Below are 22144 nucleotides of genomic sequence, written 5' to 3'. Positions count from 1 at the left end.
ATTAGAAAACTCAAGGCAGTATATGGAAGAAGCAATACTTACGAGAGTCGATTGAAATTCTACCCACCTGTCCTACTGAAATTTGGAAAACAATAAATTCACTTACAAATAAGAGCTCACAAGGAACTGATGAAGTTTCCAACAGAGTACTAAAAGCTTGTACCCAACACACAAGTAGGATTTTCAGCCACATATGTAGTAGCCCACTGAAACAGGGCACTTTCCAGATAGACTGAAATACACTATTGTTAAATCATTGCATAAAAAAGGGGATGGGTCTGATACTAACAACTACTGCCCATTCTCACTTCTGACAGCTTTATCCAAAATTCTTGAAAAAGAAATGTATTCAAGAGTAGCATCACATAATGTATTCAAGAGTAGCATTGCATAATTGCAAAAATGAACTACTAACAAAATGTCACTTTGGTTTTCAAAAAGGATCTTCAACAGAAAATGATATGTTTTCACTGATTAAATATTAAGTGCACTCAGTAACCAAACATTACCACAGGGATATTTTGTGATCTCTGAAAGGCTTTTGACTGTGCGAATCATGAAATTCTTCTAGTTAAGCTTAAGTATTATGGTATGAGTGGGACAGTGCGCAAATGGTTTAACTCATAAATAACTGGAAGAATTTTGACTACCACAAAATTTTAAGAAAACACAGTATATACAAATCTGTATAGTAAATGACATGTTGTTGTTGTTGTAGTCTTCAGTCCTGAGACTGGTTTGATGCAGCTCTCCATGCTAATCTATCCTGTGCAAGCCCCTTCATCTCCCAGTACTCACTGCAACCTACATCCTTCTGAATCTGCTTAGTGTATTCATCTCTTGGTCTCCCTCTACGATTTTTACCATCCACGCTGCCCTCCAATGCTAAATTTGTGATCCCTTGATGCCCCAGGACGTGTCGTACCAATCGATCCCTTCTTCTAGTCAAGTTGTGCCACAAACTTCTCTTCTCCCCAATCCTATTCAATACCTCCTCATTAGTTACGTGATCTACCCACCTAATCTTCAACATTCTTCTGTAGAACCACATTTCGAAAGCTTCTATTCTCTTCTTGTCCAAACTATTTATTGTACATGGCTACACTCCATACAAATACTTTCAGAAACGACTTCCTGACATTTAAATCTATACTCGATGTTAACAAATTTCTCTTCTTCAGAAACGCTTTCCTTGCCATTGCCAGTCCACATTTTATATCCTCTCTACTTCGACCATCATCAGTTATTTTGCTCCCCAAATAGCAAAACTCCTTTACTACTTTAAGTGTCTCATTTCCTAACCTAATTCCCTCAGCATCACCAGACTTAATTCGACTACATTCCATTATCCTCGTTTTACTTTTGTTGATGTTCATCTTATATCCTCCTTTCAAGACACTGTCCATTCCGCTCTTCCAAGTCCTTTGCTGTCTCTGACAGAATTGCAATGTCGTCGGCGAACCTCAAAGTTTGTATTTCTTCTCCCTGGATTTTAATACCTACTCCGAATTTTTCTTTTGTTTCCTTTACTGCTTACTCAATATACAATAAACAATAATATCGGGGAGAGGCTACAACCCTGTCTCAATCCCTTCCCAACCACTGCTTCCCTTTCATGTCCCTCGACTCATAACTGCCATCTGGTTTCTGAACAAATTGTAAATAGCCTCTCACTCCTTGTATTTTACCCCTGCCATCTTTAGAATTTGAAAGAGAGTATTCCAGTCAACATTGTCAAAAGCTTTCTCTAAATCTACAAATGCTAGAAACGTAGGTTTGCCTTTCCTTAATCTTTCTTCTAAGTCGTATGGTCAGTATCGCCTGACGTGTTCCAACATTTCTATGGAATCCAAACTGATCTTCCACGAGGTCGTTTTCTACCAGTTTTTACATTCGTCTGTAAATAATTCGCGTTAGTATTTTGCAGCTGTGGCTTATTAAACTGATAGTTCGGTAATTTTCACATCTGTCAACTCCTGCTTTCTTTGGGATTGGGATTATTATATTCTTCTTGAAGTCTGAGGGTATTTCGCCTGTCTCATACATCTTGCTCACCAGATGGTAGAGTTTTGTCAGGACTGGCTCTCCCAAGGCCGTCAGTAGTTCTAATGGAATGTTGTCTACTCCCGGGGCCTTGTTTCGACTCAGGTCTTTCAGTGCTCTGTCAAACTCTTCACGCAGTATCATATCTCCCATTTCATCTTCATCTACATCCTCTTCCATTTCCATAATATTGTCCTCAAGTACATCGCCCTTGTAAAGACCCTCTATATACTCTTTCCACCTTTCTGCTTTCCCCTCTTTGCTTAGAACTGGGTTTCCATCTGAGCTCTTGATATTCATACAAGTGGCTCTCTTTTCTCCAAAGGTCTCTTTAATTTTCCTGCAGGCTGTATCTATCTTACCCCTAGTGAGATAAGCCTTACAACCTTGCATTTGTCCTCTAGCCATGCCTGCTTAGTCATTTTGCACTTCCTGTCGATCTCATTTTTGAGATGTTTGTATTCCTTTTTGCCTGCTTCATTTACTGCATTTTTATATTTTCTCCTTTCATCAATTAAATTCAATATTTCTTCTGTTACTCAAGGATTTCTACTAGCCCTCGTCTTTTTACCTACTTGATCGTCTGCTGCCTTCATTACTTCATCCCTCAGAGCTACCCATTCGTCTTCTACTGTATTTCTTTCCCCCATTCCTGACAATTGTTCCCTTATGCTGTCCCTGAATCTCTGCACGACCTCTGGTTTAGTCAGTTTATTCAGGTCCCATCTCCTTAAATTTCCACCTTTTCACAATTTTTTCAGTTTTAATCTACAGTTCATAACCAATAGATTGTGGTCAGAGTCCTACAATTTAAAACCTGGTTCCTAAATCTCTGTCTTACCATTATATAATCTATCTGATACCTTTTAGTATCTCCAGGATTCTTCCATGTATACAACCTTCTTTTATGATTCTTGAACCAAGTGTTAGCTATGATTAAATTATGCTCTGTGCAAAGTTCTACCAGACGGCTTCCTCTTTCATTTCTTAGCCCCAATCCATATTCACCTACTATGTTTCCTTTTCTCCCTTTTCCTACTGTCGAATTCCAGTCACCCATGACTATTAAATTTTCGTCTCCCTTCACCACCTGAATAATTTCTTTTATCTCATCATACATTTCGTCAATTTCTTCGTCATCTGCAGAGCTAGTTGACATATAAACTTGTACTACTGTAGTAGGTGTGGGCTTCGTGTCTATCTTGGCCACTACAATACGTTCACTATGCTGTTTGTAGTAGCTTACCCGCGCTCCTATTTTTTTATTCATTATTAAACCTACTCCTGCATTATCCCTATTTGATTTTGTATTTATAACACTGTATTCACCTGACCAGAAGTCTTGTTCCTCCTGCCACCGAACTTCACTAATTCGCACTATATCTAACTGTAACCTATCCATTCCCCATTTTAAATTTTCTAATCTACCTGCCCGATTAAGGGATCTGACATTCCACGCTCCGATCCGTAGAATGCCAGTTTTCTTTCTCCTGATAACGACGTCCTCTTGAGTAGCCCCCGCCCGGAGATTCGAATGGGGGACTATTTTACCTCTGGCATATTGTACCCAAGAGGACGCCATAATCATTTAACCATACAGTAAAGCAGCATGCCCTCGGGTAAAATTACGGCTGTTGTTTCCCCTTGTTTTCAGCCGTTCGCAGTACCACAACAGCAAGGCCGTTTTGGTTAGTGTTACAAGTGAAACGTCCCCTTTGAAGAATTATACACGACTGTCCTTAACCTGACACACAATATTTTTAGTGCAACGCAATCTGACTTTCAAAATCCCTACAAAAGTATGGCCCTGACTAACATTAAACTATACCTTTCAGAAATCATTTACCTCACAAAAATCTTCATTACTCGAACTACTGCAATACAGCGAGCGCCACTACTGCCAGCTAAATAAAAGATTCAAACTACGGAAGGCACTAACTACTGATAGGGATAGTTAGCAAATGAAAGATATTAATAGAGAACAAACAATGTATTTACCTTGATAGTCATAATATATATAGCAGTTCATGACAAATTACAAAACTCCACCATCTCTCTCCCCACGTCCACCACTCCTGGCGGCTCACCTCCAACTACGCAACGCTACGCGCTGTTCACATCCATCTGCCGCTGCCCAACACTACAATGGCAGACAACAATGGAAACTAGCCACAGACTGCACACAGGTGGCGTTACCAATAAAAAAACCTAAACAGCCTACTTACATAGCCCCCATGCTTCCCACAAAAAAGTTTACAAATTGTTTTGGGCAGTGCCCAATAATGATTTGATAAAATTTTTCATAATTACAATAACAAAGATATCAAATGCACACACTTATTGATACAATGTTGGTCAAAAGCTAAAATTTTCTCACAGTCTATAAAGACAGTCCTGATCATTCATCACAGTAAAATTGCAGTGTTTTTCTCAAAGGCTGAGCAGTAAAAGAAAATGCACATGGTAGTAGTGGACTTCCATGCAGTCTTGAAGAAGTAGTGTTGTCCTTCCAACGGAAAGACAGTGCTGACTCTCGACATGCAGACAGGTAATGGGCCACAACAGAGCAAACCCACAGCAAAGTCAGTCGAAGTTTTGAAGAGTATTGGTAGGTAGGTCATCACAGAGCAGACCCACTGTAGTCCTGGTAGAGGTTACGGTATTGGTGGGCCACCAGAGGTGCAGACCCACTGCAGTCCTTGTAGAAATAATGGTATTGGTGAGTCATCAAAGATGCAGACGCACTGTAGTCTTTGTAGAGACGGCCAGCAAATATCTGTTGTGACTGTGCAGGTGCACAATCACCATCGAAGAGTCTTGCGGAGAATATAGCAAGTCCATGGACCACCACTTGTGCACTCACAAATTTTTTTTTGAAATGTCCTTCGAACCAGCAATGCTGTTATCCAGTCCCTTGCTGAATTATTAACACACGTGCAAACACTATCAGTCCCTACTTCTCACATATTGTCCATATACTATGACCAACAGAAACGTGTGCAGTGAAATGGAATTTACAAGTTAATAATATGATGAACTGGCGTCAATTACAATTTTATAACATGAGAATACAATTACAAAGGTACAAAATACATCATTAAAAACATAATAATACAGATAACATTTGTAGTAATAGGGGCTTTACAAAAGAATACAAATAGACATATACGTCAGTGTTACAGGAATTATGACATGAGTACATACATAAAAGATCAAAATAACTTTCGAAACATCAACTTCACACATGAGCATTAAAACAAAACAGAATAAATAATGTCTAAACATCTTTACAAAGAAAATAACATAGTATTTGAAAAATTCTACAACATAGGTCTCATCAGCTAAACACATAAAGACAGGATGAACACAAATACACAATGGTACTCAAACACATAGAGGGATGACACAAGAGGAAAGGGCAGGGTTTGTTTTACTGCAGTATTTTGCAAATAAAACTTTCTTTACTTCTCGGAGATCTCCCTTCATTCGTCATTATTCCCAAAAAGTCCTATCTATACCTGCTTTCTGTATTCTATTCATATTTCTTTCAAAATAATTATTTCTCAGTGTACAATACTCATTTTGGCCCAAATCCTTTTCATATAACTTCTCAATGCATTTTTTCCCTATTGTCCATAGTCAGTTTCTTATATAGTCTACCTCCTCTTAAGCTAACTTAAATCTACTGAGCTCAGATGCTAAACTAAGGGACGAAGCAATGCACCAGCACAAAACAATTAATACAAACAGCAATGATAAAAAAATACAACTGCCAAAGCAAGCAGCATAAATTATCAGATCAATTGCAATATTACAACTAATATAAGGCAATGTGCAGCAAACAATAAAAATAAATCAGTAGTAAAACTGGCTTAACCCAGTAATACAAAGTCAAAATCATTAACACTATGCCTGGCAAGCAGCAGCAGCAAATGCTATAAACCTAAACATGACAAAGCTCAAGCAGAAAAAATAGTACACTAAAGACAACAACACAGATAAGGGAAATGTCTGTTCACATCTTAATATCTATGTCATTAAAGTGGTGCACCACAAGAAGTTATTCTACCAAAAAGTTACCAAGTACTTAAAAGAAAATTATGAATGCAGTTCCTGTGAAGGTAAATGTCATTTTGTGCTCCCTCATTTTTTTGAAAAATATTATTATTTACTCGATCTGTAGACAGAAAATATTTATATTAGTACATCTAAAAAATTTTATTTTAACCAATGCTGCAGTGCAGCTAGAAACTAGATATTAAACACAATGAGCAATTATGTACAAAGTAAAGCATAAGAACATCATTCAGTAGTCATGAGGCATTTCATAAGTTAGTAGAAAAATCTCTCAACTAGAGAGACAGTAGTCATAATCAGGTGTATAGACGTAAAAATATTTCTCGTCATTTCATTAGGCATTTCAGTAAATATCATAAATTAAGAGTTCCACAGTGTAATCATATGTTATCAAGTTCGACCGTGTCGTTTTTGCGATGCTTTCTACAAAGGAATGTCGATAGCGAGGATAATGGTCTCCCCTTTTTTTTTTCTACCACCTAATGGCTTTTTCTCAAGGTGGCTGGCACACCTGGCCGCTCACGACGCATTACGTGCAGGTGGTCACTTAACTTTCTTACTGAAATATTTACAACACCAGTTTCCGCTACAGTGACAGTCTCATATAAAAAAATTCACAGGTTAAGAATTTGCGTTACAAATCTGTAGAAACAAAATCCTGTAAATATAACAGAGTCCAAAAAATTTTCGCCAGCATTGTGATACATTCACGCATTTACACACATTTCATAACTCTTAAAGTACGGTTCTTGGTTTCCAACAACCTTTTCCACAAATCAGAGTCCCTAAACACTACTCATTATTCCTTACCTCATTATACATATACATATCCATCGACACTTCTTCAATATTTCATCATGAGAAATACGTAGCATAATAAACATTCCTCAACAACATAATACACATCGTCGTCGTAATAATAACATCATAACACCTCAGTTAAATCTCAAAAACGTCATACCTTTCTGCAATAATTTCAAACCCTAAAAAATATTCTCTGCTCATTTCAATAATGTCATCTACCTCAAACGTACTTTAAAAAACATGATCTCATACCAAATACATCATTCAAAGCTCTTGTAGCATCACAATGGTTCCGAAAAAATATGAACAGTTCAAAAAGTACAGACAAAATACAATTTCATAAGTGTGAGGTTATCCAACTGTGTAATTACATAAACATCTGTCACTGATGTAGTAAAAAAAAGTTTCTTTCTCTGTTAAATGATCAGATAGCTGTGTAATTCTGTGTTAGAGAAATATGGTACCGATGTGTAAAGTTGTATAAGCAAATACCATATTAGCTAGGGCTCCTTGTGCTTGCCAAACACATGGTACACAAAGTAGGCGTGTACCCCCCTGAGGATCAATGTAATTATACCCTCAGGTGTTACAGATTACAGCAATGGAATGAAATGTATCACGGAAAAACTTCATATCATTGTACTTCAAATATCTTTAAAAATAAATGTTTTAAGTACAAAATTAATCACTCAAATGCGTGTCCTGTAGCGCTAAATGTGCGTCTTGCTGTAAGATAATTCTGTGGAAGTGTCGTAATTATCGTCCTCCGAAAGCTAAGTTCTGCAGAAGTCAATGTACTTACCCCATCATAAACGAAAGTGAAATGGTTTGTGTATAGATATCGTAGTTATTACATACATTACTGTGATCAAGAAAGTACTATACTGTAAAGTATTGTTGTGCTACGAAAAAGCCCCTCACATTGTAGCTTACTACTAAAACATGTTTTGGTTTCCAGAAGAATTCAGAAAAACTGTGCGGATATAAAACAGATACACCGCAAAAACAACATTGTAAATTGTCACTCATTAGTAGCGTCGTGATATAATCGTGTAGCTGTCAAAGAAACCAAATGCTAAGTCATCATTAATTCCACAGAAAGTACTTTAAATCCAGAATGTATTTTCAAGTAAACCAAAATGTTGCATTAAAATCTCATTAGCAGTACTGGTAAATGTTCTAAGTATGTGAGCCTTATAGTCATTACGTAAACGTGCAACTAACAAGCAAGAATGAACACACACAATAACACTGTGTCGTCTGTTCACAATAACAATGCATTCGTAATTTCTGTTTAAATAAGTTCTCTTGGTTCTTGACTGGATATTTAACTTCAAACATTGTTGCATATTAACAGATTCTAAGTCTGACAAAGCATACTAGTAATGTAAAGTGAAAAGTTATATGACAAAGACAAAGTTAAAAAGCAGATTATCTTTCAATAAACGGTTTTACATGTGAAATGTGGTGTAAACCTTTACTCTTCCTAGTGCGCAGAGTTTCAACTTCAACGCAATTATCATGTTGTATACATCGGTAAAGAATGCTAAAATTTTTCTCAAGGCTAGCGTCTTATGTTATTTTTCTCGGAGCCAGCGGGCACACGCGGCTGCCTGCTGTGCGAGTCATTGTCTGTCTCTTTGTTGGCGCGCGTCGTTATTGGGATTTGGAGACCTAACTTCTACAAATTCACCGTGACGAGAGGGCCCTGCCCTGTTTAAATCCCGCCAGTTCTGATGCAATTCAGGTCTGTCGTTACGATCATATCGTCTGTCGTCATGTCGGTAGATTCCATAGTTTCTTTCTTGTCGGTCACGTGGTGGAGAATTTCCCCCTGAGTCGTAACTGCGCGCTGGACTGTTGCGTCTAAAGTTATTCTGTCTCCCTTGATAATAATTATTTTGGTTCCCAAATTGTCTGTTTCTCTGATTGTCTCTGTGATAGTCACTACTGCGGAGAGGTGATCTTTCCCTGTAATTATTACTACTCTGCCAGTGGTTGTCATATGGGTGGTGTCTGTTTTGGTCACGATATGTGTTGTGAGAATAGCCTTGTCGTGTCCATTTATTGTTTCTGTCGTCACAGAATTGTGACGTATGTGACCTGTAGTGATTGTTTTCCTGTTTTCGCATCCGGCGAGTGTCTGTGTCAATTTCTAATTCTTGTAGGAGTCCCTGAAAAGCTTCAATGTCGTCTTTGCAACGTCCTGCCAAAATAATATTTCTTAAATGTTCAGGCAATTTCATTAAGCAAATGCGGATGAGTTCTGAGGGGCTGTATGGGTTTGACAGGTACTGATTCTTGTGCAACATGTCTTCAAAATATTTCACAAGACTGGAGAATTCTGATTGTTCGAAATGTTTCATCATTATGATGCCATGTTTTACTCGGTCTTGTGTGGCTTGAGACCAATATGCTGAGAGGAAGGCATGGTAAAATTCTCCTTCACAGTGGCAATCGTGAATGACCGATCGCATTCTTACAGCTGGTTCATTCTCTAAGTAGCCACACATAAATTCTAATCTGTGTTCTAACGACCAGTTGGGAGGACAACAATGAGAGAATTGATGGAGCCATGCTTGTGGATGAATGTCGTTGCCAGAACTTTTAAATGTTTTGAATTTACGTGTAGTAATGAACAGCTTATAGTCAAAATCATCGTGTCGGCGAGTAGCATATCGGTCATTGTTACGTCGTGTCGGCGGTTCCATCTCAAAATTCGGTGCACCCTGCCAATTTCTTTCATAACTTCCGAAATGCGCTGTGTTATTATTTTGTGGCTGTTCCGTATTTCTATGTCCCTCTTCCTGTACTGGAGCGCGAGTGTCCTCTGAAATATGTAGTTCTTGTATTACCTGTGTCAGCTGATCTTGTACTTCCCGGATTTCTCTTTGGTGTTGCGTATTAATTTGATTCAGATTTTGTTTCAGTTTCCTAATTTGTTCGCACTCTTCTGTGTCATTAAAGACTACCGGTTTTGTGTCATTCAGATTATCATCTACCTTCGTAGATAAATTAGTGAACTGATCTGAAAGTTCGGCTACCTTCTCCGATAGTGTGCTTATTTCCTCAGTGTGTTTTTCTGAACCAAGTTTCAGAGTGTCCATTTGTGTTGAAATCGAATCTACTGTGTCCTTCAAGTTTTCCTGAGTTTTTGCAAGTTGCGTAACCGAATCACTAGATGCAACAGAGTCAAATTTAGCTTGCAAGGTCTCATGATTTTCATGAACAATAGTTTGCAGTTCTTTTATGGCTGCTTCGCGATTCTGTAATGCATTTTCATGCCGCGAAAAAATAGGTTGAAAATGCTCACAAATTTGTGTTTTTACGTCATTACAGACTTTTTGACATTTCGATTCGATTTTATGTAACTCAGTAGTTAAATCTTCACGTGTTTGTTCAAGTGTGGTGTCTAACTTTTGAAGATTTTGTTCCATTGTGTCTAACTTTTGAAGCTTTTGCTGTGTTTGTCTCTGATTTTGTTCCATTGTGTCTAACTTTTGAAGCTTTTGCTGTGTTTGTCTCTGATTTTGTTCCATTGTGTCTAACTGTTGCTGTGTTTGTCTCTGGTGTTGTTCCATTGTGTCTAACTTTTCAAGCTTTTAGCCCATTTGTTGCATTAATTGTAATAACAATGCACTGGTGTCTGAAACATGTTCCTCAGTGCTTTTCGGCAGTGAATTTGCACCGGCAACATTCACATTTTGACAAGCGGAAAATGTGTCCTGACTCATTTGAGAAAACGGTGAGAACGCAAAACCTGAATCTACAGTATTTGCAAAATTGTGTCCTGTCATTTCGGATTCCTGAGGCGAGCTGTTGCCGAGCGATCGATCGATAATGCTTCCCTGTTCACTACCTGTTTCACTGTCTACGCCATTGTTTGCAGCCCGCTCCATTTCCCTATGCACACTTACCAAATTACTACTTTGAACATTAGTTAATTCATTACTCGGTGGCGCTAACACACTGCTTTCGTCTTCACTGTCATTTCTCAGTTTACTTTGGAGCCTAGTATTACGTTTTTCACACGCCATTATTGTCACAATATTTCACACGATAACACAGAAAAACACAATTTGAAGAGCAACAATAAGAGAACACATTAACATAGCACTGAAAATAATATCTCGTTAATTGCAAGCGCAGCAGCGAAATACTTGGTGCACATTAACATGCATGCCACAACAACAATGAAAGACTGCAACTACAAAGGAGATCCTCTCTACAATTACGCACTAGCAATAAACAAAAGCTACACTAATTACACAAACTACAAGAAAAAAATGAGAAGATTCCAGTGAGGTATCCTCGGCTAAGGGTCGACATATGCAACGTCCCCTTTGAAGAATTATACACGACTGTCCTTAACCTGACACACAATATTTTTAGCGCAACGCAATCTGACTTTCAAAATCCCTACAAAAGAATATCCCTGACTAACATTAAACTATACCTTTCAGAAATCACTTACCTCACAAAAATCTTCATTACTCGAACTACTGCAATACAGCGAGCGCCACTACTGCCAGCTAAATAAAAGATTCAAACTACGGAAGGCACTAACTACTGATAGGGATAGTTAGCAAATGAAAGATATTAATAGAGAACAAACAATGTATTTACCTTGATAGTCATAATATATATAGCAGTTCATGACAAATTACAAAACTCCGCCATCTCTCTCCCCACATCCACCACTGCTGGCGGCTCACCTCCAACTACGCAACGCTACGCGCTGTTCACATCCATCTGCCGCTGCCCAACACTACAATGGCAGACAACAATGCAAACTAGCCACAGACTGCACACAGGTGGCGTTACCAATAAAAAAACCTAAACAGCCTACTTACACAAGGCCTGATCAGTCAATCATCCAGACTGTTGCCCCTGCAACTACTGAAAAGGCTGCTGCCCCTCTTCAGGAACCACACGGTTATCTGGCCTCTGAACAGATACCCCTCCGTTGTGGTTGCACCTACGATACGGCTATCTGTATTGTTGAGGCACGCAAGCCTCCCCACCAACGGCAAGGTCCATGGTTCATAGGGGTTAAATGACATAACATCATTGGTAAATGTAGACCATGAACAGAAGTCTGTTGCTAAGGCAGAATATCAAAATTTCTGGGTGTGTGCATTGATGAGAAATTTAATTAGAAGAAACACATCGATGATCTTCTGAAATGGTTAGGTTCAGCCACTTACGCTATCAAGATTATTGCAAATTTGGGTGATAAACATACCAGTAAATTAGCCTATTATGCCTATTTTCATTCACTACTTTCACGTGGCATCATATTTTGGGGTAATTCATCATTAAGGGAAAAGGTATTCACTCCACAAAAGCGTGAAATCAAAATAATAGCTGGAGGCCACCCAAGAGTTATCCGGGAAGAACCGTATGGTTCGCAGTACATAAACAACGAGTTGTGCGATTAGCTCCCGCGATAACGTGCAGAGAAATCGCGTGTCACGCTGACTAGGAGGCTGCCGTATCGCTGACGAAATTCATCTGACACGCAGATGCGAGCCCGCCGGCTCTTAACTGCTACTTTATTTCAGGGGACTTCCTGTCGCGCGGGTGCTGAGTCACCTTTGCCCAATGACGGCTTTTGTTTTACCTCTTAACAGTAGAAAGTACTACGAGTTTCCGACTTTGATTGGTTTTCTACGCCCACGCTCTTGACATGGAGTACACAAAATAGTGCGTTCAGTAGTAAACCAAGTTCGTTTCGAATTATTATTATTTTGCTTAGTTCTTAGACACGTTTAAAGAGTCAGGAAAATCTCTTTTAAATAAAGGCAAATTTTGTTGCCATTAATGACTTTTGATAAGCTTAATACTTGTAATAGTTACTTTTCCAGTTCTAGACATACGAAAGACAATGCTGCTTTTGGCCAGCAAGCTAATGTGATCGATATCGCAGTTTCATAGAAGTGGGAACAGAAGAAACTCGTGTACAGGTAAGGTATTTTATATCCAAAGCAGTGGACTGATACATTTGGCATCTGATAAAGTGTGTCACTTCATAATAATAACAATAACTAATAACACAATTAAGTCAAATGAACAATCTGCAAATTGTTATTAAAATCTTACCACAATGTATGTGATTCACAATTAAAGGCAGATTTCCCATTTACTCAAGACGTATATACAGTTCTAGGGTCAACTGAACGTACTGACACCGTGACGTAATGATATTGAGATATCATACATACACACAGGGTTAGTCAACAAATAACTGACAATATTTTTTGTGCCTACATTATTTTTTGGAATGAAAGATGTAGTGACAAACTGATCTATATCTTTGTTTAGATAGAAAGGTGACACTTTGTTTATCGAAAGGTTAAGCTAATACCAGTTATGAGAACTTCGTAATTATTCTCCGATAAGAACGGCATAAATAACTGGAGTGGGGCGCTTTTGCAAGACTCAGAATAGCGTATGTATCGAATCACTTGGATATACGTACGTAACCGATCGCAATATGGGCACGAAGTCAGCAGGGATGTTATGTGGCGAATGCGACGCAGATTTTCTTTGAAGCAGCAGTGCCTTAGGCCCATGTGTGATGGTGGTTCCAAGGCTGCGCAAACATGGACAGTTGTCATTCTCTTCACGCAACTGCAGCGAATGGTATATTTCCACATAATCCCTTTCCCTATACCTGGGGAAGTCCCAAAATTCTTTATGTCGCACTTCCCTGGCTTTAGCTCTTGGCTCTTTATATGCAATCCGTAGCTCAGATGAAGTTTTTCGCTAGAGGCCTCTCTGGCCAAAACAAATTCCGTTTCGTTTCTCTTATTGTTGCAATTTGCCCTACCTCTGCAACAATGTTAGGCCACGTGCAGAAGAATTTCATTTCTTACGCAGTGCGAATGCTTCAGGGTAGAATGAACTGTTTATCTAGCGATAAAATAATTTATAATTGGACCAACGAACTGTGCAGTTTCGTAAAGTTCCAAGGAAATTGCCAATAAAATTCATATTACTATTTTGGAAACAAGGCAGGATGTTTAAAGTATGACGTTTTGTCGACTATAAGGTCATTAGAAGCAGAGCAAAAGTACGGACTGGAGAAGGATGGGAAGGAAACTGTACGCACATTTTAAAAGGAACCATCCCAGCAATCGCCTTAACAGACTAAGAGAAATTCAGGGGAACTGACACATGGAGGGATATGAACCGTTGCGCTCCAGAAAGCGAGTTCATTGTCAGAACTCAGCACCGTTTCGCAGGATACTGAGATTGAGAATAGCAACACAGAAAGTTTTGTACGATTTATGAGCTGTTAGCCGGCTGGAGTGGCCGAGTGGTTCTACGTGCTTCAGCCTGGAACCGCGCGACCGCTATGTCGCAGGTTCGAATCCTGCCTCAGGTAGGGATGTGTGTGATGTCCTTAGGTTAGTTAGGTTTAAGTAGTTCTACGTTCTAGGGGACTGATGACCACAGCAGTTAAGTCCCATAGTGCTCAGAGCCATTTGAACCATTTGATTACAGTAGATACAGAACACTGAAAGAAGGGCATCTAACTACTGAATCTGAAGAATCTGAGTGAAGGTCTTTTGACGTAGTCGTGGGACTATAGATGAAAAGTGGATTCATCATTGTGTGCCGGAGACCAATTTACAGTCGAAAAAATGGGCTAGAGATGTAGGAACGTACTGAAATAGACTGTATAGCGTTTAGTTGTAGGGGAAGAGCGATGACGGCTCTTTCCGCTGTTAAGGAGTTACATCGTCACGGACAATAAGGGTACACCTGCAGCGCAGCAAAATCGAGAGAGTTAAAAAAAATAGTAATTCACAGATAATTAGATCCCAGTCAGGCAAAGAACATTAATCCCCCAATTCAATGATGTTCTTGGATAGTTGTCCGCCCCCCCCCCCCCCCAATTCCCCGAATCGTCGTAACTCCTAGGAGGAATGGATGAATAGGTGAGTAACAGCACCACATAGCGTGCACTCACCTGAAGAAACGTCGCGGATCTTTCTGTTGTTGCGCTATTCATCAAAAACGAACAGCTCATTGCATGGATGGACGTTGTAAGACATACAGTAACGCAAAACTAAAACGAACATAATTACAATGTCTTCGTTTCGAATTCAAAATAGAAAAATCTTAGTGAGACTTCGTAAAAAATTTTTCGTATCTATTGACTATTTTGACGAGCGGGACATTAAGCAGCATTCTTTGCGTTTCATCACTCCAAATGAAATTTTTTGTTTCTTGGTTCTTAGAGAGGGAACTGAAAATCTCTTCCACGACATCTAAACGCTTTGCTTTCATTGTCTCTGACATCCGCGATCTGCGAATATTTCAAAGATTTGTTATGAGCCTTTCCATATCTGTCTTGGAGTACATATTAGCTCCGTACACGCCAACTTTGTTTGTGACACCCGCCATCTTTACCTACATCTACATACATACTCCGCAAGCCACTCCAGACACACTCCGCAAGTGACTGTACGATGCGTGGTGAAGGGTACTCTGTACCACATCTAGTCCTTTACTTTCGTGTTCCATTCACAGATAGAGCGAGGGAAAAACGATTGTCCTTACGTCTTCGTGTGAGCCCTAATTTCTCGTATCTTACCTTCATACTTTACGGCGGTACGTTTGTATGATTGACTGCGTGAACGATTTCTTAAACGTGGAATGTAAAACTTCGACCTTCCTGTTGCTATCTTCTATTGCCAAACCCGACTGGTCAACGAGTAACTGAAGTGGAAGCCAAATCTTTACCCAAGGTATGTCGGTGATAGCTGTTGTATGCTTCACACGTAGACCTTTTCACAGACGCACAAATCTCTACTAATCTTTGCCTCTCGTTATTTGCGCGTTCTCTTTTGATTCGAGAGCGCAACAGCCTTTGCTTCCTCAGCATTTTTCGAATTTCGTTATTAAACCACAGTGGGTCTTTTCCGTCATTCCATTTACTAGGCACATACTTGTCCAGAGTACGATTTACAGTCTGTTTTTCTTTTCTTTTTTTTCCCTTAATTCCTCTGTGGCCATCATTATGGAACTAAATGTTTACAGTTCATTGTAGAAGTGAGATGCTAAAAACAGCTTCTCTGCTCTTTCTAGCAGAAACACTCTCCTAGTCCTCTTGACTGATTTAATAATATTCGTAACCATAGTCGCTATGTTGACATCATGATTACTAGTCTCCGTCTTTATGCTGACGCCAACGGTAAGATCCGGCCTGTCTGTAGTTACAAGGTCAAGGATACTTCCGTTACAGGTTAGCTGCCGAACTAGCTGCTCAAGATATTTTACAGGTTTACTATCCTCGTACAATGAAACTCGATATCGCAACAACCGTCATAAAATATATCTAACGGGAAAAGACGCTTATTTCGTTAAAGACGAAATAAACAGCTAGCATTTCTTTTTACTTACCTTTTAGGCGGAGAATAATTACAAAAGGCAGTATTATACACCGCAGCTGTACGAGGACGCATGACACTCATCACCGTGTGCCACAGAGGCACATAGGCCTAGTCATCAAACATACGTATACCTCGGCGAAACTTTACCGCTGTATCATTATTTGGAAGCTGTCGCACATTTTATTCTCTTCCTTTATGAAGGAAATAATGTCAAATCACGCCATCCCTAAATCTTATTATTTCCTTTTTAAAATAGAGTTATTTCCCTTGCATGAAATCGTCTTCGATATTATGGGATATACGTATTCCGGGCTGGGTGATGTTTATTGTAAGCAGTAGACCGAAACTGCTGGGAAAGTAGCTTCTGACAATGAAGAAATCTCATCTACACTACTGGAAATTAAAACGGAAGCACCACGAAGGCAGCATAAGACAAACCTCTAAGTAACATGCTGAGATATTTTAGTTGTCACCGGAACTTCATTTAGGAGCCGTCCATCTACATCCTCTATAGTAGGAACGTTCTCGAAGCGGGTTTTTCATTCAAAAATGGCACTTGAATCTTAGGTGTTTGAGAGAAATCCGTGTTATGCTTCGGGTAAGAAGCAGAAACTTCTAGCACCCGCTGTCACTTGGACAGCGCCAAGATGGTTTCCTGCAGAACGTAGCCTTTCACCTCTACCGTTCAACCTATGCATCCAAGAAACAAAAACAGAAATGAAAGCAAGGTTGAGCAGTGGGATTAAAATTCAGGGTGAAAGAACATCAACGAGAACATTCGATGATATCATCGCTGTCCTCAGTGAAATTCAGGAAACATTGCAGGACCAGCTGAACGGAATGAGGCTGTAATGACCACATGCAATGAAGTGGGAGCAAACAGAATCAAGACGAAAGTAATTAAGACTAGCAGAAATGAGATTAGCGGCAACATCAAAACTCGGGACTACGAACCAGATGAAGAGAAGAAATTCTTCTAATTTCGAAGTAAGAAAACAAATGATAGGCGAAGCAAGGACATAAAAAGCGGACCAGCACAGGTATGGAGAGCATTAGTCGTCAATTAGGGTCAAATATTGCCTTAGTTCAAGGAAGAATTCCTAAGAATGTACGCTTCGAGCACAGCAGTGCATGGAAACGAATCATGTACCGTGAGAAAAGAGGAAAAGAAGAGAACAGAAGCATTTGAGACGTGGTACTTCACAAAGATGTTGAAAATTAACAAGAGTTGTAGGGTAAGCAATGATGAGGTTCTCATTTTACTAAGATTTGTAGCTCCTCTTGCTGTTCCTCCGTGTTTGCGATTTAAAAATTTGGTTCTTTGAATATCCCCCTCACGCAAACACAATTAGTTTTTTATTTTTTATTTTTTAATATTTACGCAGACATGTTTCGACACTTATGAGTCATCTTCTGTGTGTCAAATTTTTATTTCTGTAAAATACAATAACAATATTATAATAATTTAACTGTTGTAGGCCTAAGAGCTACAATATATGCAATTTGCTTTGTTTTGTTTAGACGCCCACCTTAAAATTACATCGCTAAATGAACTGCATTATTATACACCGTTCTTTGTGTTCTTTTTCGTCGTGTTTTGACAGCATGTCATCTGCAAGCTAGCCATGAAGAAAATTATTGCGTATTTGTGAAGAACCGTTCGTGGGGAGACGTTATGTGCATTTCTGTACTTACATGTTCCGTCACGTTTCGTGTCTCTGGTTGGTGTCTCTGTCAGCTGCTGTTCAGTGCACTGTTTTCACCCAGTTTTTCACAAAATTTTCGCTCACTAGTTCACCTCCCATGCACTTTCACAAAATGTGACGAAACGTGATCTGAGCAGCCACTTCTGACCCCATACTCAGTGAGAAGTATTATGTTATTGTCGCTGTTCACTTGTTCATCATTGGACTTGCGTTTGTTGTGACGCTAATTTTGAATGTTTCGTCAGAACTGGTGTGGTATGGCTGCTGGGAGAGGGCAGAGTGTATACACAGAATATATAGACACTACATACATAGATTTGCTGCAAAATTCTAGAGCATATTCTGACTTCGAATAGAATACATTTCCTGGAGATCGAAAAGCTTGTGTCCCGTCTCTCTCGATACTAGGATAGAGAAGAGGAACACATAAAGTTCTGTAAGATTTATGGGCTGTTGCGCGTCTCGTTTCAACGAGTACGAGATACAAAGGAGCCTTTCAAACTTTTTACACTTTTTCTTGTATTTTATCCAGTTCAGGAACCATGCTGTCTGCTTTAATGTTGGCGCTACAGGAACATGGGTTTGAAAGGATCAAGAACTCTTTAAGGGGATGAAAGTCACACACATTTCAGTCTAACATAGGGGAAAAATAATAAGTCATTAGTCAGGTGAATACTGACAACGAGTCAGAACTTTAATAGCTTTATCCGTCAAATTATTATCGAATTCTTGAATTGCCACGTGACAGGCTGCCAATGTGATCAAGAAGAACGATGTGACGTTTTCGGTTGTTTTCCCAAGTTTCATTCATGGAAAAAAGAAGTGGCATACCATTCACCATGTTCAGTTCTTCAATTCTCCAAGGCAATGGTCGTGACACGTCCCGTGTAAGCGTAGAAACAAGTGACCTTGAGAATGCTTCACAATCGAAACACATTTCCCGTCATACACCTCATCGAGACGAAGTAGGTATAAAGGTTATGAAGCCACAAGTGAAGTGCACGGCTTGCAATGCATCTGATGTACCATTAGTGTATATCATGAAATGAATAGTGATTGTGAAAAATCTGAGTGTAATAGCGACAACAACGATCGTTTGCATACAGTAGATGCAGAACACGGAAAGACGAGGATTTAACAAGTGAATCTTAAGAGTTTAGGGAAAGGACTTTTGACGTCGTCGTGAGACTGTAGATGAAATGAGGATTCATCATTGTATGCCGGACGCCAATATACAGTCGAAAAAATGGACTAGAGATGCAGGAAAGTCCTGAAATAGACTGTATAGCGTTTGGTTGTAAGGGAAGAGCGACGAAGGCTCTTTTCGGTATCAAGGAGTTACATCATCAAGGACAATAAGGGTTCACCTACAGCTCAGCTGAATCGAGAGGGTTAAGAAAAAATACTAATTCACACATAATAAGATCCCAGTAAGTTAAACGACATTAATCAGTGAATACAATGATGTTGTTGGATGATTCAGTAGCCCTCCCCCCCCCTTTCCGTCCACCACCAGGAGGAGATAACAGGACCACATAGTATGCATCCACCTGAAGAAACTTCAAAAATGGCTCTGAGCCCTATGGGACTTAACATCTGAGGTCATCAGACCTCTAGAACTTAGAACTACTTAAACCTAACTAACTTAAGGACATCACACACATCCATGCCCGAGGCAGGATTCGAGCCTGCGACCGTAGCGGTCGCGCGGTTCCAGACTGAGGCGCCTAGAACCGCTCGGCCAATCCGGCAGGCAAGAAACATCGTGGATCACCTTGTTATTACGCTATTCATCAAGAACGAACGGCTCATTATATGGAAGAAAGTTATAAGACATACAGTACCACTAAACAAACATAAACATAATTACTATGTCTTCGTTTCGCATTCAAAATAGATCAACTTCAGTGAGGTTCGTATTAAATTTTTCGTTTCTGTTGACTTTGTCGACGACGGGACATTAAACGGTATTATTTGCGCTCCAAGTGAAATTTTACGCTTCTTGGGTCTTATGAAGGGAACTGAAATTCCATTCCACCACACCTACGTGCTTTGCGTTCATTGTCTGTGACATCTGCGATCTGTGAATTTTAAGCATTTGTTTCCATGTCTGTGTTATAGTACAGATTGGCTCCGTACACCATAACTTTGCTTTTGACATCTGCCATCTTTATTTGCATCTACATACATATTCCGCGAGCCACCGTACAGTGCGTGGCGGTGGGTACTCTGTACCACTAGGCCTTTGCTTTCGTGTTCCACTCGCAGATACAGCGAGAGAAAAACGAGTATCTATATGTCTCCGTATGAGTCCTAATTTCTTCGTGGTCCCTACGCGAAATGTATGTTGGCGGCAGTAGGATCGTTCTGCAGTCAGCTTCAAACGCCGTTTCTCTAAAGTTTCTCAGTAGTGTTCTTCGATACAAATGTCTTCTTCCCTCCATGGATTTCCACTTGAGCTGCCGAACCATGTCTGTAAAACTAGCACGCTGATCGAACCTAATGGCAATAATTCTAGCAGCTTGCCTCTGAACTGCTTCGATGTCTTCTTTCAGTCCGACTTGCTGCGGATCCCAAACACTCGAGTAGTACTCAAGAATAGGTCGTACTAGCGGTCGCACTAGCGGTCCCCTTTACGGGTGAAGCACACTTTCCTGAAATTTTCCCAATAAACCGAAGTCGACCATTCGCTTCTCTATCACAGTCCTCACATGCTGGTTCCGTTTCATATCGCTTTGCAACGTTAAGCCCAGATATTTAAACGAAGTGACTGTGTCGAGCAGGGCACTACTAATGCTGTATCAGAACATTACCGGTTTGTTTTTCCTATTCATCCGCATTAACTGACGTTTTTCTACGTTAAGAGCCAGCTCCCATTAATCACACTAACCAAACATTTTGACTAGACCGTCTTGGATCACTAAACAGTCGCTTATGCTGTACACCACAGCATCATCATCGAACAACCGCAGGTTGCTGCTCACCCTGTCTGCCAGATCATTAATGTATATAGAGAATAGTAACGATCCTATTACACCACTGACGTTTCCCCTGTCTCAGATGAACACTCGCCGTCGAGAACAACATACTGAGTTCTATTACTCGGAACTAAAGAATCATGTACCGTGGGAAAAGGAGAAAAACAATTTGGAAATTAATAAGAGTGGTAAGTTAAGAAATGATGAGGTTGTCCACAGTATTGGTGAGGAGAAGAACACGTGGAGAACATTGACAAGAAGAAGCGACAGGATGACAGGAAGTGTGTTTAGATACCGGGAAATAGCTTCCATTATACTTGAGGGAGTTGTAGGGGAAGGAAAAATGTAAAAAAAGACAGTGATTCAATAAATCCAGGAAATAATGCAGAACATTGTGTCCAAATGTACTCTGAGATCAAGAGGTTGGTGCAGGAGACGAATTTGTGGCGGGTCGCTTCAACTCAAAAAAGTCAAGAAAACGAGGCATGTTTGTGTGCCTTATATTTCGTCTCGTTATGCTGGAGGCATGATTAGAGACTCCGACAACAGTTTTAAACTTAAAAGAAGCTCAACACGCTGAACTGTTAGTACGTATCAGCACAACCGTGACGTCTCCATAACGCCTGACATCGCATAGTCGCGTGTGCTACTGAGCTTATATTGGGGAAGAGTTGGCGCTGTTCGCTATATTTACTACAAAAGCCAACATATTGTCTTATGTGCAAACAGAATAAAATTAGCCTCATACCGATATTTCAGATACTTGCGGAGTATAGTAAGGCGATGTGTGTCCCGTAGTGAGTTGCTGTGTGGCTGACTGGCCCACGGACTCTGTCTGGCCTTGAAGTGATGCGGCGCTTTTATCGCAGAGAGCGTCTGACACGTCACGACGAACGACGCGCCCTCGCAGATTTAAATGCGGCTGCCGTGAGAAGGCAACACAGTCCCCTCTCGACAGCTGCGGCGTAGTTCATATCCCGGACCCAGCAGCCGTCATCGCCGGCCCTACAGCTGCCAGGCGCTGCTTGCTCGTTACAGGTCGGTGTGGGTGTGGCTACCAGTACCCTTTGTACGTCAACTGAAGAATGACTTTGACCAATGACGTCATAATTTACTCGTAGATATTATACTC

General features: G+C 40.0%; 1 protein-coding gene across 1 annotated transcript in view; it reads left to right on the top strand.

Moving 5' to 3' along the window:
• The first annotated feature begins 21932 nt into the window (after positions 1-21932).
• Positions 21933-22144, top strand: part of LOC126484003 (cytochrome P450 6k1-like) — a 70437-nt gene continuing 70225 nt past the window's right edge. The window contains exon 1 of the mRNA XM_050107321.1: positions 21933-22050. The gene's annotated coding sequence lies outside the window, so the exon portion shown is untranslated. The remainder of the gene's footprint in view (positions 22051-22144) is intronic.

This window comes from Schistocerca serialis, chromosome 6 (assembly GCF_023864345.2).
Source record: "Schistocerca serialis cubense isolate TAMUIC-IGC-003099 chromosome 6, iqSchSeri2.2, whole genome shotgun sequence".
NCBI classification, from domain to species: domain Eukaryota; kingdom Metazoa; phylum Arthropoda; class Insecta; order Orthoptera; family Acrididae; genus Schistocerca; species Schistocerca serialis.
The sequence above is the reverse complement of the archived record's forward strand: the minus strand, read 5'-3'. Positions and strand labels throughout refer to the sequence as shown.